At 39.1% G+C, this 14169-nt stretch overlaps 1 protein-coding gene across 1 annotated transcript in view; it reads left to right on the top strand.

Moving 5' to 3' along the window:
• The window catches only part of pld5 (phospholipase D family member 5), a 417386-nt gene extending 403594 nt beyond the window's left edge, over positions 1–13792 (top strand). Inside the window, exon 11 of the mRNA XM_039748399.1 lies at positions 13733–13792. The gene's annotated coding sequence lies outside the window, so the exon portion shown is untranslated. The remainder of the gene's footprint in view (positions 1–13732) is intronic.
• Positions 13793–14169: the final 377 nt, after the last annotated feature.

Below are 14169 nucleotides of genomic sequence, written 5' to 3'. Positions count from 1 at the left end.
CATTATTTAGGCTATCTAGTGGGAGGAGGGCTGGTGAAGCCACAGTGTACCAAAGTGAAAGATATCCTGGAATGGCCCCGTCCGATGGTCAAGAAGCAGGTGCAGGCCTTCTTGGGGTTGGCGGGTTACTATTGCCAGTTTGTGCCTCGCTTCTCCGAGAGGGCAGCGCCCTTGACGAACTTAACGAAGAAAAGGGCCACTTTATACGTGGTGTGGACCAAGGATACGGAGCATTCAGTGACTTGAAACAGGCCCTTACTTCGGCACCTGTATTACGAACGCCTGATTTCTCACTACCTTTTATTCTCCAGACCGATGCTTCGGACACAGGCTTGTGGGCAGTGCTGAGCCAAAGCATCGATGGTGTTGAACATCCCATGCTGTACCTGAGCCGGAAACTGCTGGACTGGGAGACAAGGTATGCAGCGGTGGAGCGGGAGGCCTTGGCTATCAAATGGGCGGTGACGCACCTGCGGTACTACCTGCTGGGCCGGGAATTCACCCTGGTGACGGACCATGCCACCCTCCAGTGGATGGCTCTTCATCGACACTCAAATCCTTGGGTCACCAGGTGGTTTTTGGACCTGTAGCCATTTAAGTTCACCATTGTTTATCGCCGGGGCGCCTTGCAAGCCAACGGTGATGCACTCTCTTGCGTGCACGACCTCTTGGTTCGGGCTGCCCGACCCGATGGGTCTGGCCTAATGGGGGGTGTCCTGCCGCGCATGAGTGCTTGGGGAACAGCTAATTGACCTGGTTTGCTTCGGAAAGGTCCTGAGGGGGGGACAATGACAGTGTACTAACGTGTCTTTCTTTCCTTCTTTAGAAGGACCGAAGCGACAAAGCCGTAAACGCCCGGACTGTTATGAGAAGAGCACACTTCCGGGTCTACGTACTCCCTCTGATGACCCAAGATGACGTCACAAATCCCAGAATCCATCACAACTATCCCAGCATACTTCACTTCAATATCCGGTCCCCCCACATAAAATTGCCGTTTTCCCTCCCTTCAGTGTCTTTTGAGTTTTGTAAAAACGGCTGACCAGATTCTTTTGTTGCAGTATACGGGGCTAAAACCCCCAAACCTTGAACTGTTTTCTTGTCTTTATTACAATATATATAGCATTTTTAATGTACAGTAGGTAGATCATTTCGACCGTGTCATTTTAAAAGTAGCTCACAAGCTGAAAACGTGTGGGCACCCCTGCTGCAAGGGGTGACTTTCCCTTAACCATTGCCCCAAACAAATTTCCTACAAAAAACAACAAAAAGTCCAAACAATAAAGTTCACCTATAAGCTAGGGCAACCAAGTATGAAGACTTTGTCCTGGCGAGCTAGACAAGGCGAGACCATGTAGAACGCCATTTAGTGAAGGCAACTGAACACTAGTAGGCAGGCAGATAGTTCTGAAAAACATAAACTAAGAGGTGAGCATATAAAAGTTATACTCACAATACCCTACAGTTTCAAAATTATCTGGTAGCAAGTTTATCTTGGCATACCTCAGCAACAAGTAAGGCAGCAGCTTAGCAACATTCCCTTCATGAAAGGCAGGAGACTCAAACAGGGCAACAGAAACCCAGATCTCGAACATATTCCAAAAATTCTGGAGTAGATTCAGCTGCAAAAACTGGTGACTTGGGTGCAGAAAATCCTCAGGGGTTTTGTTAGAAAGGGAAAAAATACACCAGAAAGTCCTTCTTGTAATCTGTTTAACAAATGGTTCAAGTGTATTTTGTAATCGGGTAAATAAACTCTTTAACTTCTAACACAATACATTTGCTGTTTTTTCAGCCACCCTCATAAAATGTATAAAAAAGAACCATAAAAATTATATAAATCTTTTCCAATTACACAAAAATTTGCAGGACATTATCAGCTGTCCGGTAAATATAAATTTAGTTATGTCATCCAATTCTATCCTTATAGATTCTATTTTTTTAAGCAGAATGTTTGCCCTGTTTAAGACCATTTTTTTTGTTTTGTTTTATTTTAGACAGGGGAGCCATTCCGTTATGAACTGGAATTTTCTCCAAACAGCAGTAATTAGAGGTCTTTAAAAAGAAGCTAGGAAGCAGGCCAGAATCCTGCCTAGTCTGCTTAGCTAAGTCTCACCAGGCTTCAACCAGGCCCCAGGGCAACCCACTGGCCAAAAAGGAGGGCCAGGCGAAACAGCTGTAGCGATTTCAAAAAATATATTGAAACCTCCACAATGGGAGGACTGACTTGTGCCCAGACATGCAAGCATAGAATCTTTATAAAAATAAGATTTATTAACAAAAATGTGAAAAATATAAAGAACAGGTCACAAAAAAGCAAAAAAGGCCATCCTAAATGAAAACAGGTCCAAATCACATTCCAGTAATCAGAATCATAGATAGATAGATAGATAGATAGATAGATAGATAGATAGATAGATAGATAGATAGATAGATAGATAGCCCATCATCACTCACAAGAAACTCCATGAAGCAATAATGGTATGGTTCTCACTCTCAGGCTTTTGCATTTAGTTTAAATGGTCTGAGGATGGCCTTGACTCATGGGGCGCCACCTATAAAAACATGGAATATTAGCATATTTAAAGAGACAGAACATAAATACATCTTCACCTATGAAACCAACAGAAATAACATCATAAATAATTATTCAAAATTAATAAAATAACAATAAAACATAAATACACGTAAATTCAGCCCAATTTATGATACTGTGTCCAGGGTTGGTGCCTGTCTTGCCTCCACCGTTTGTATTTTAAAATCTGTAAAGCATCAAAATTCTAGGTGGCTGACTCTCTTGTGTAATACAGTGCAGACACATTTTTTCTCCCTAAAATGTATAAAATAAATTGCAATTAACAGTTTCATAAAAGGTCACCTATGCCATTAATTATTTAGCACAGTTCCCAGTGAACAATTAAGTGACTCATGATCCATGTGCCATTGTACTGCACAAATCCACAGTCCATATCTAAAATAAATATATTGTGACAGACACGCTTGATTTATCAAGAAAAACACTTTTTCTTTACTCTTTTCTTAATACTGGTAGCATTCAAGTAATGCAGACAACCACATTAAACAGCAATATTCAAATTAAGTCTCTCCCCTTTAGTCCTGATACCAGGATGCATACACCAGGCAACATTAGCCAGTGGTGGTTGGCAAACCCAACACCCATTTTAACTTCAACAAAATGCCCCCATTGCCATAAAGTTACAAATAAAAACCAAACATTACTGTTTGAAACCCATCATGAAAGAAATCATAATTAACAGTCTACTGTAATTTTAGGTGCAGTGCCATAGAGCCTTCTGGGACATCAGCACCTTTCATCGCTACAATATATTTTACATCATTTTTGTTTTTAAACCATACCAGTACTCTAAAGTAACTTATTTTACATACTATTCTAGCTTTTGGCATCAAGCTCATACAATTTGGCTAGAGTCAATTTTCATTCCAGAGCCTTGACAAGATCATGCTTTTTAGAAGTACGTGTATATGGAAAATTAGAGTTTAAATCAGTCGTATGCTGGGAATATGAATTTGAAGAAATTGTGAACATGTTTTCACAGTACTGTAAAAACTATTCAAGCCTGAAAGTCGTATATATCTTTTCAGTCAAAAATTAACAGAGTTGTTTAACACAGAAGTCTCTTTTGTGTTTCTGGAGGAATCTTGAGGTAGTGACACTGTTTATATTCAGCATGAGGTGAGACATTGGAATGAATAAAAGCAGTTTTATTAATGTTGTTTCTATTCTTTGAGCCATTTGAAGCCTACACTAGGGTACTGAGGAGGATAACCAATGCGGATCTCCCGAATACAACACTATGGTATCATACCCATACATCAAAGGGATTTTGTGTGGTCACTGGGGAACATGGAAGTACTTACAATGGCTTACCCAGGGGTGAATGTGGGCCTGGGTTTAAAAGCCTCTTCTGGCCATAAGATCAAATGTTTGGAGTTGGGAGAAAGGAGCTGACAAGAAATCAATTGGTTGGGCAAAGGTAGGCCGGCATTAGAGATAGAAAGTGGTTTATTTGAAAAAAGTGGGCCTAAAATTGTGACTTACAATGGGTAATCAAAGCAGCCAGGAGTAGTTAAGAACCTCTTGTGTATTAAGTAGGGGTACTAAACTCTATTCCTGGAGGTCCACATTGGCTGCAGGTTTTTGCTTTAACCAAATTCTTAATTATAATGTACGTATTTACTGCTTAAGTAATATAGTATTTATTGGGCTTTTTTTTTTTTTTGGAAGCATATTTGTTACAATTCAGAATCCTTAATTGCATATTTTAGTTTTAAACAGATGCATTAAAATTTTAGTTGTTGCCTGTTTTCTTAACCACTTATCAGTAAATTATGAAGTGCAAATGACAAGTAAACCACCAGCCCTCCAGCTAACATGATTCTATAAGTGCAGGGGTTGTGCTTTCATTTTATAAACATGCTGCAGTCCGTCCCCATCTAAAAAAGGCAGAATTAGATCCTGGAGTTTTAGCTAATTTTCGCCCAATTTCCCAACTGCCATTTCTGGCTAAAATTGTACAAAGAATTATTTATAATCAATCGGTTGATCACCTTAACTCCAATTATTTGAGATCTACCAATCTGGCTTTAGGCGTTATCATGATGTTAAAACGGCCCACCTTAAAGTATTCAATGACATCTCTATTACTATAGACTCAGGCGGTGCTGCAGTCCTTGCCCTCCTTGACCTGTCCGCTGCCTTTGACACTATTGACCATGAGATATTGCTGATGCAGCTTGATACCTATATTATATTATATATATACCTTCATTCTGTTGGAGCTATTTTTAGGAAATTTAACATTACTTTTCACTGCTATGCTGATGATACTCAGATTTATATGCCCGTCTGCAACTCTGCAATGAATCAACTCCACAACTGTCTTTCTGAACTAAGATCCTGGATGGCTAATACATTTCTTGATCTGAATCAGAATAAAATGGAGGTGCTTATAGTGGGTCCACCAGCTAGTCCAAACTGGTCTTGGACTTCTCGGCTCTTTCTCTGTCTTTTGCAAACCTCATCTTGGTGTTACCTTTGACAGTAACCTCTCTTTTGAGAAATATGTAAATTCTGTTGTCAAGAGTTGCTTTTTCCAGCTTTGTCTATTAGGTAAGATCAAGTCTTTTTAATCTTCTAGGGATCTTGAGAATGCTACTCATGCTTTTATTTTTTCTTGCCTCGATTACTGCAACTCGCTGTATTCTGGGATTAACAAATCACTCATACACAGGTTACAGTTGGTCCAGAATGCTGCCACTTGCTTTCAGGTTGGGGCAAGAAAATATGACTCTGTTTCTCCAATATTAGCTTCTTTACACTGGCTGCCTGTCAGTTTTCGAACTGATTTTAAAATCTTGTTGCTTTTTTTTAAATCTTTACATGGGCTTGCTCCTGCCTATTTACTTGAATTGTGTGCTTTACACCAGCCATCCAGAGTGCTTAAATCTTCTGGTCAGTTGTCTCTTGTTGTCCCTCGTACCAAGTGTAAAACTAAGGGGGTCAGGGTTTTACAGCTGCTGCTCCTCGCCTGTGGAACTCTTTACCTCATTACATAAAGGAGTCGTCTACAATTGAACTGTTCAAAACAAGATTAAAGACTCATTTCTATTCACTTGCATTCTGTGACCTTCAGTAATACTGATGGTTTCCTCTTTGTTATTATATAACATTACTTCTATTTATTATGTATTTTATTTTATGTTCATATATTTTATTTCTATTTATGTTATTTTTTTGTTTTCTTTTATTCTATTATTGTAAAGCACTTTGGCCACAGCATTCCTATGTTGTTTTAAATGTGCTATATAAATAAATTGACATTGACATTGACTTGCTTGTAGTTAAACCTGTGTACATTCATCATGAGGTATCTGTGCTAAATCATTTTGAAATAAGTAAGAGAGAAGGGAAGGACCAAAAGATACAGATCTGTTCCAGACCACAACGCATATGGATAACATTCTCAGAAAATGAAATATCTAAAATGTGATAAAGATTTGCCTTGGATGAATTAAAGCATTAGCAAACCATATAATTAAAAACCAAGCTTCATTAACAGCTAGGCTTTTCTTCTAATTATGAAACTGGTTGGAATGAAAACCTGCAGCCACTGCAGACGTACAGGACAGGTGCTGATTAGTACTGGCTTAGAGGTTTAAGTTTTGTTTTTTTATATTTGTCTGTATCAATCTACCTTATTCCTACTGAACTTATTCCTTCTATTGATAAAGAAATTCTCCATCTAAAAATTCTTTTTTTATATGCTACTAAACCAATGTACCTTGCAGTGATGACCAAGGAAAATTTTTCAAACATATTTTCATTCAGAACAGAAAATACAAACTTTCTGAGATAATAGACATTTATGAAAACCAGTGCTGGTCAACACCAAACAATCTTAAAACATCTATTAAAAAAATCCCATGTTATTTGTCTCGCATAATCTACATATTGTGGTTGTTGGAAGGTACTACAAGTCCACAAGCTGAAAATTCTGGGGCGCTAACCCAGTTGCCCCTTTTTAATTAGAATAATTGTCCAAGCAAAACTTGCACTCAGTGGCGGTAACAAATGAAAATCACGGTTTAAGCAGGAGGAACCTTTCTCGGCTGGTAAAGCCTGTGAGAGTCACAGTGGGAAGGCATTCTGTCATGCAGTGCATTTTAGTAATAAGAGATGCCTCCTTCTGGGAACTGCAGAACATGGAGTGGTGGAACCATAAAGGGCAGAATCAGTTGCACTCACTGGACATCTTCTTGGCACTGTAGAGGGATAAACAGAGGATAAGGTTAGCACCAGTGCCCTCTCTTGACCCAAGGTGGAATGACATACCTTAGAAGAACCAGGAGTATGAATCACAGATGTGCATGTGTGACAATATCAAATCATCTAGTTATATGCTCACAATGCTTCAAACAAATGTGTTTTAACTAAAATAATGTTAAATAACACACTTCTAGAAAATGTGCTTGAATGTGCTCTCTCAGTGGACATGTTTTTGCTGATCATGGAGCACAATGTTAGCCAATGAATAAGCTGATACTGGGCTGGACTCCTGAGAAATGAATGAGACAGGGTGGCTTCAGTTCAAAACCACGGGGGCATCTGAACACATTCCATCTTCATTCATGACAGCATGATGAGAATATTCAGATGTCCTTTCTGATGCAGAAGTATCTACCTTCTGTACCTGCTTTATTTATTTTTGCAAATTTAAAAGATAAGTTTGCAAATTTTCAAGTTGAAGATATTTTGTCATAGTTTTACATAAATTTGGCACAGTAGATTGTGAATTAAGTGAAGCATTTTTTATTAATATTAAAAGATATTATGTCTGCTTCTGTGGATAAATATGGGGTTAACAGAGCATTGGTACAAAAATAAAAACAAAAGCCTTACCAAGTATGTCCACTTGGAAACAGCAATAGTTTCAGTTTTAAAAAAAAATGTCATCCATGTTTGTGAAGTACTGTATGTTTATAGTAACTAAAGAAAATTGGAGTAATACATTTTATTACAGATGTTCGACATAATTTTCCTAACGTGAGCAAATATGTCCCTTTACGTGTCTGATTACAGTGACTGTCATGTTTGAAATTTTCATGGAAATATGTTAGCAGAAGACATTATGCTTCTGTTATTGCGTGATGCATACATGGATTCTAATCAAGTGAGATGACCAATTAGCAAATTCAGCGAGCTTACATTTATTTATTACAGTTCTTATCACTTATGCAAAATACTCTCCTCCTTCTAGTTCTTCCCATCATTACCTAATGTCCAAACCCACCATTACCTAATGTCCATCACTTGACCGAAACTGCCATCATTCCTTCATACCCTATGCAGGTGTCTGAAACATATTCATTGATCAAGAACACAACTTAAGTCAAAACCAGGAAGACCCAAATATGAGACACTCCACTGTTCAAATGAAAGTTACTTGATGTCCAAGCAAGTTTTGAGCAGCTGCATTTCTAAACAATGGTTTGCTTAACCCTCTTTAAGTACACAGTGTTTTTGAGCTTAGCAACAAGATACTGGTGGTTTGCATCTGAAAAGAGAAAAATAATAAAATATGCAGACAAGGGCTTTTCATGGTTTAACCTTTACTGTACTAGTGTGCATTATGATAATACTTATTTTCATACCAGTAACGGTGCACTGCACGATAATGTGCAGTGAATACACTTGACTTGAGCATTCGCTGTTTTCATACTCTTTCTCTGTATGTTAAGCATTCGTTTGCTCAGAGGTTGATGTGCTTGCTGCTTCCTGAGCAGCTCTTCTTTTCTCCACCCTAGTGGTCCGTTTCTTCTCTTCTTTCGTTGGTATCTTTTCGCGTAAAAAAAATGATTAAGTCGGTGTTTGTGTTGCAATTATTAGTACGCTTTCTTTAATTTTTCACTTAAGCTGGCAGTTAAGTCTTCTCCTTCAAGAATGATTTAATATATGAAGAGGTAGGGGAAGTGACAGCGAAGGTGGGAGGGATGAGAACAGCGCCACACGGCTGCCCTGCTGGTCACTGCCAAGAGTTGATTCTACAACAAAAAAAAAAAAAAAATTTAAAAGAGGAATAACCTTGGAGGTCAATCATCACCCCAAAAATGGATAGTAGACATCACATAGTATATGTGTACCAAATTTCAGGTCAATAGGTCAAACGGTTTGCGAGCTACAGGTGGTTTAATATCCTGGACAGACAAACGAACAGCCACGGTAGCGCATTATATATAAAGATATGCTTATGAAACTCTTTGAATATATGCAAATCATCAACTTTAGGAATATTCTTTTCAACACCTTTAAATCTAGAATATGATATGAAGTCATGCAAAATGACAATGTCTTTTCGAAAAACTGGCAAAAGATGGCGTCAACATGAACAACCTGGTCACTAAAATGCAAAATTAGCACAAATGGTGGTGCTCACGAAAATAATAAAGGGCAAGACCGCGCCATAGTGGTTTCAACTATCCATCTATCCATTTTCCAACCTGTTGAATCCGAACACAGGGTCACAGGAGCCAATCCGCGGGCGCAAGGCAGGAACCAATCCCGGGCAGGGTGCCAACCCACCGCAGGGCACACACACACACACCCCAAGCACACACAAACGACAATTTATAATCGCCAATCCACCTAACCTGCATTTCTTTGGACTGTGGGAGGAAACTGGAGTACCTGGAGGAAACCCACGCAGACACGGGGAGAACATGCAAACTCCACACAGGGAGGACCTGGGAAGCAAACCTGGGTCTCTTTACTGCGAGGCAGCAGCACTACCACTACACCACCGTGCCGCCCTGGTTTCAACTAATAACCATAAAATATATTGAAGGGTACACAAGTATTCCATAAATCCACAAAAAGTACAAAAGTGGAAACAAAGATTTCAGAACTGAATTACAAAACTATGATACAGTAATGAGGCTAAAATGTTTTCTTGTTTTAACAGTCAGTGTTGGCATAAACGGCAGCATCTACAGCATTCACAGAACATACTACACAGAACAGGAAATCACATCTCTGGGGATGACAGGCTGCTATGGAGGGTGAGATTAATAACACAACTGGAATTCTTTTTAAATGGTTGAACATGTCTTTTTCTGTAAATGACATTGTTGCCCATCCATCCATCCATTTTCCAACCCGTTGAATTCGAACACAGGTTCACGGGGGTCTGCTGGAGCCAATCCCAGCCAACACAGGGCGCAAGGCAGGAACCAATCCAGGGCAGGGCACCAACCCACTGCAGGGCATTGTTGCTCTGTTTTAAAATCTGTGTGCAATCTCAAGTTGCAGTTCAATACTTGAAAACATTTTTGGCTTGAAAATGGATACATTTGGTAATTTGTATGTTTTTTTTCCTTTACACCAATGCCCTGTGGAGCTCATTATAAAACACAAGAACAGGGATAGTATTTTTCCTTTAATTTGTAAAAAATGCTTCACTTAAAAATTATATTTCCCATTCAAAATCCCTTCATACCATGATTGTGATAAAAAAATGCTGACTTGAACAATACCAAAGTTATTCTTTCATATTCCTTTTATTAATGAGCCCTTCATTCAAGATGGATCCTGTGCTTCTTGATATTGTCAAAGGCCACTGCTTCATATGTAGCTGCTCCTGGGGAATGCCTCATCTTAGCATATTCTCCATATACTGCAGGCACTGAGGCTCAGTGTAGCAACAGTTTAAACAAAACAAAGCCTACTTTTGTACATTTTGGGGATTTTTTTCCCACTCCATTTGTGAATCCATTAATATGGGCAATTAGACAATTGCAGTCAGACATTTGGCAAAGCAGAATGACATCCTATGGAAATCAATTTTTTTTCTGTGGTTCAGTTTTGCATAATTTTGCTGTTCCAGATGTTAATATACATTCTTTAAAGCCCAAATGGTATTTTTATACATGGCTGCCAAACAACATTTTTGTGCTTTCCTGTCCTGCAGACTGCACATACCAAGGGGCCATTATAAATTCTATACAGGGAAAGATTGTTTCATACGAAAACATAAAGTCACTAGCCAAAAATTCTCTGAAAATTAACAAATGATAACCACTTTTAACTTTCCTCACACTATTACGCCCTTTAATTTCTAAAGAATGTGTACAGCAAAATGTAAGAACACATGAAAGACACCAAAAGGCTACATCCAGTCTTTTGTGAGGCTACATTGAGTCTTCTTGAGGATAATCACATCCACCTATTAATGTAACCCACCTAATCCAATGTCATCGGAAGATAGGGCTTATCCTGGCAGAATCTGGCAACAGGCCAAAGCCAACACTCTAGGAGGTGTCACTTTATTTCAGGGCGAACTCTTACACACAACTACTCTGACCCATTTAGAATTATCAATAGGGAATGTTGGAGGAAAGCAGCATACCCTGAGAAAGCTGACACAGAAAGCATGCAAACTACACACACAGATTTTATCTCATATTTTATTGGGTTCACACTGAAATCCATACTCTGGCGAGACACCTTTAAACTAAGGATTTGCATCAGTGACTCATTGAAAAACAACATTGTGGCCATTAGTGTTGTTATGATGAATTACTGAAAGATAGCAGGTGCGTCACATAATCCAAATGGTGTTGGCATAAACCACCATAACAGCTGCCAAGTGTCAGTTTAGGTTTGGTGTTTAACTCTGTAATTATCTCCACCTTTTAGTAATTGCTTCCAAGGTCAAGAATGTTAAAGCAGCTTAACTCATTCATAAAAAGTTACATATTTCGAGTCAGTTACAGCAATGGATATCAGCTTCTGTTTAATGTTCAAACCAGGGAATGACTTTATAAAAATATAATTTGAGTCTAAAAAGATTTCCTCACCAATAGGTGCCATCTCTTCCACGGTCTTTCTCCCAGCAGTACATTTAGCCTACACCATCCTTACAGTCACAATGCAGATGGTCTTGAGCATTACTTAATCTAATTGGGTTAGTACTGATTGACTTCTTATCTGTTAAAGTGGATAGATTCTTGTATTCTTTCAACAATGTATAGATTAGATGTTACTGGTTCCACTCGGTTTTAATTATATGAACTTTTTCAACATACTAACATCTGATGCTTTCAAATTGCAAATTATGTGCTAGTGTGCCCATTATTGTAAAGAACCTTTGAAATAATACACTGACAAGTTATGTAGGAATTGTATGAATCCTAAATTTTTTTGTTTTACATGTGTATGCACTAATCTCTGAAGAATTTCCACAACCTTTGTTAACTTAGCTGTCCTGCCCATAGCATTCTGATCAGGATAAATGAGCAGACTTCATGCAGTCTGATGCAATGCCCTAGCACCTCTTGTCAGTTCTCCTGCAGTAGGTACAGTCTTGGATACCTTATACTACACCCATCATCCTTTGAATGTGTTGAACGTACCTCTCATTGACCTACAGTCTCTTCCCTTCAATTATCATTATTCTCTTGAAAGAAGGTATTGTTAGGGGTGAGGGAGTTGGTGCCAATGTGGGTTATGTTTTGTTTTCTTTATGTTTTTCAATTATCTTCTTTAATAAAATTTGGATTGCAATGAAAGATTTGAACATGCCTGCCAAGTTGACAGAACTTCTCAGTGCCTCCAGGAAATGTGGACCATAAATTTTTATTCCCCTATGTTCTGACAAACAGAAATGGATTTGGACTTTGTGAAAATCTGCTAACCTTGCTAGATAACGTGTTTCTTTTCAAAGTTCCCTTTAAGATGGTGACAGCCAGCAAGCTCTACATAGCCTCAGGGTACAGAGAGCTTGCCTAAAATAACCTTTAATACTGTAAGTCAGGTAAAATCTACAAGACATGGTTTTGAAAGAACCCTTTCTATGGACACATTTAGGCCTTAAACACCTTAATAGCATGTCAGTATGTCCTTTCTTCTGGTACCATTTGGCTATGAAGATAACCTCCCTTCACCAATGATCATTAATAAAGGCCTTAAATTTGAAACAGAAAGAAGAGTTCTGAGGAGAAAAGATCATTCTGCCCCACTAATCAGTCTGTTTTTATTAGTGGACAATACAAAATAAATTTCAATGAAGAAGGCAACATAATCATCACAGTGAAACACCAAGTCCATAAAGCATAAGGGATATCAGTCTGTCCAGTTAGGAAACACATAATCACTTCACCTGCCTTGATGCAAATGAAAGTGACAACTGGATCACTGGAGAGGCAACAGCAAGATAAACCCCAAAAAGGGAAATGGTTTCACAGGTGGTGGCCACAGACAATCGCGCTCTCCTTATCCTTCCCAATTCTTCTCTTGTTTTGCATTTTGCTAGTCTCTTTGTCATTACTAGTAGAATGAGGTGGTAACTGCAGCCAATTTATGTTGCACAGATAGTCCAACTCCTCCAGGATGGCACATCCATACGTGCCGTCGCAAGAACGTCTCAAGATCATGGAGGAGATATCAGGAGACGGGCTTATACATATATATACTGTAAAAAAATCACAAACAAGCATAAAGATTTGGGGTTTCCGGCCCCATATACTGAAAAATAATCCACAATAAATATGAATTGTCATGGTCAAATACATGAAAACATTTAATATGGTTTGACCGTCCAAAGATGGCGTCGGAGGAGTATTTATGTTGGACGGGCCGGAAGTGGAGGAATGCTGGGTAGGAGCAGTGGTGGATGATAGGATCAATGACGTCATGGGTAGTGGACAGAGTAAGTAGCGTACTGCGGGAAACTGTAGGAGGTAGGCTCATGGCAGCGGTGCGTCTTTTCTTCTGTAAGAAACAAAGAGAGAAAGGTTAGTACCCCGCCACTCCCTCCTGGCGTATGTCTTTCCGATCGTATTAAGGTCCGTCCGCGGCCCCGTACTTGCGCGTGCGTGACAATACATATATATATATATATATATATTAGCTGTGAAAGCCCTTGCTGTTTAAAGCCCGGGCTCCTAGAAACCATGGAATCTGGCACTTCAATAAATCAATCGCATTGGTTGTGTATTAGCGGCTTATCTGAGGTTTCGTTTTGCCGATGTGTTCACCTCACTTGTGTATTAGAGGCAACGGTTTCACTTTGGTGACATAGTCGCTTTCTTTGAGCTTCAAGCTGTAGCCTCACACTTCCTACCAGGTATATGGTACCACTCCAGACTGAAAGGGTGCGTTTTTACTAACTTGTCTTGTCTTCTTCTTCCTCCACAGTGTAGAGAAAACCACCAATGAGAGCAATTGAATCTGCCCGTTCTGGTCCCTAGGCCAAAGCACAACAGCCCAGAAGGAGAAGTTACGTCTTACCCACGCAACCAGTGCAAAGGAGCTCCTCTGATGGCAGATGAAGCAGTCATTATTATTGTTGCCAAGTTATTCTGGTTGCAGCAGTTTTTTTTATTTTCTTACCATCAGGCATTGTTTTTGCTTAAATCATTAAGTAAACAGGGACAGCTGGGTTGGTGCCCTTAGAATTTATCCTTATTTAAGCATGTTAGTCCCTCAGACGGCCAAAATATATAATGCAAAGTTGACTGACTGACTCACTCACTCATTCTCCAAAAATGCACAATTTCCCATTTAGTTAACAAGCTGAAATTTGGCAGGAGTGTACATTTAGACCAGTAGATATCCAAAAGAAAAGATCATAT

The sequence above is a fragment of the Polypterus senegalus genome, chromosome 3 (genome assembly GCF_016835505.1).
Source record: "Polypterus senegalus isolate Bchr_013 chromosome 3, ASM1683550v1, whole genome shotgun sequence".
Classification (NCBI taxonomy): domain Eukaryota; kingdom Metazoa; phylum Chordata; class Cladistia; order Polypteriformes; family Polypteridae; genus Polypterus; species Polypterus senegalus.
Note: the sequence above shows the minus strand (reverse complement) of the source record. Positions and strands in the feature narration are given on the sequence as shown.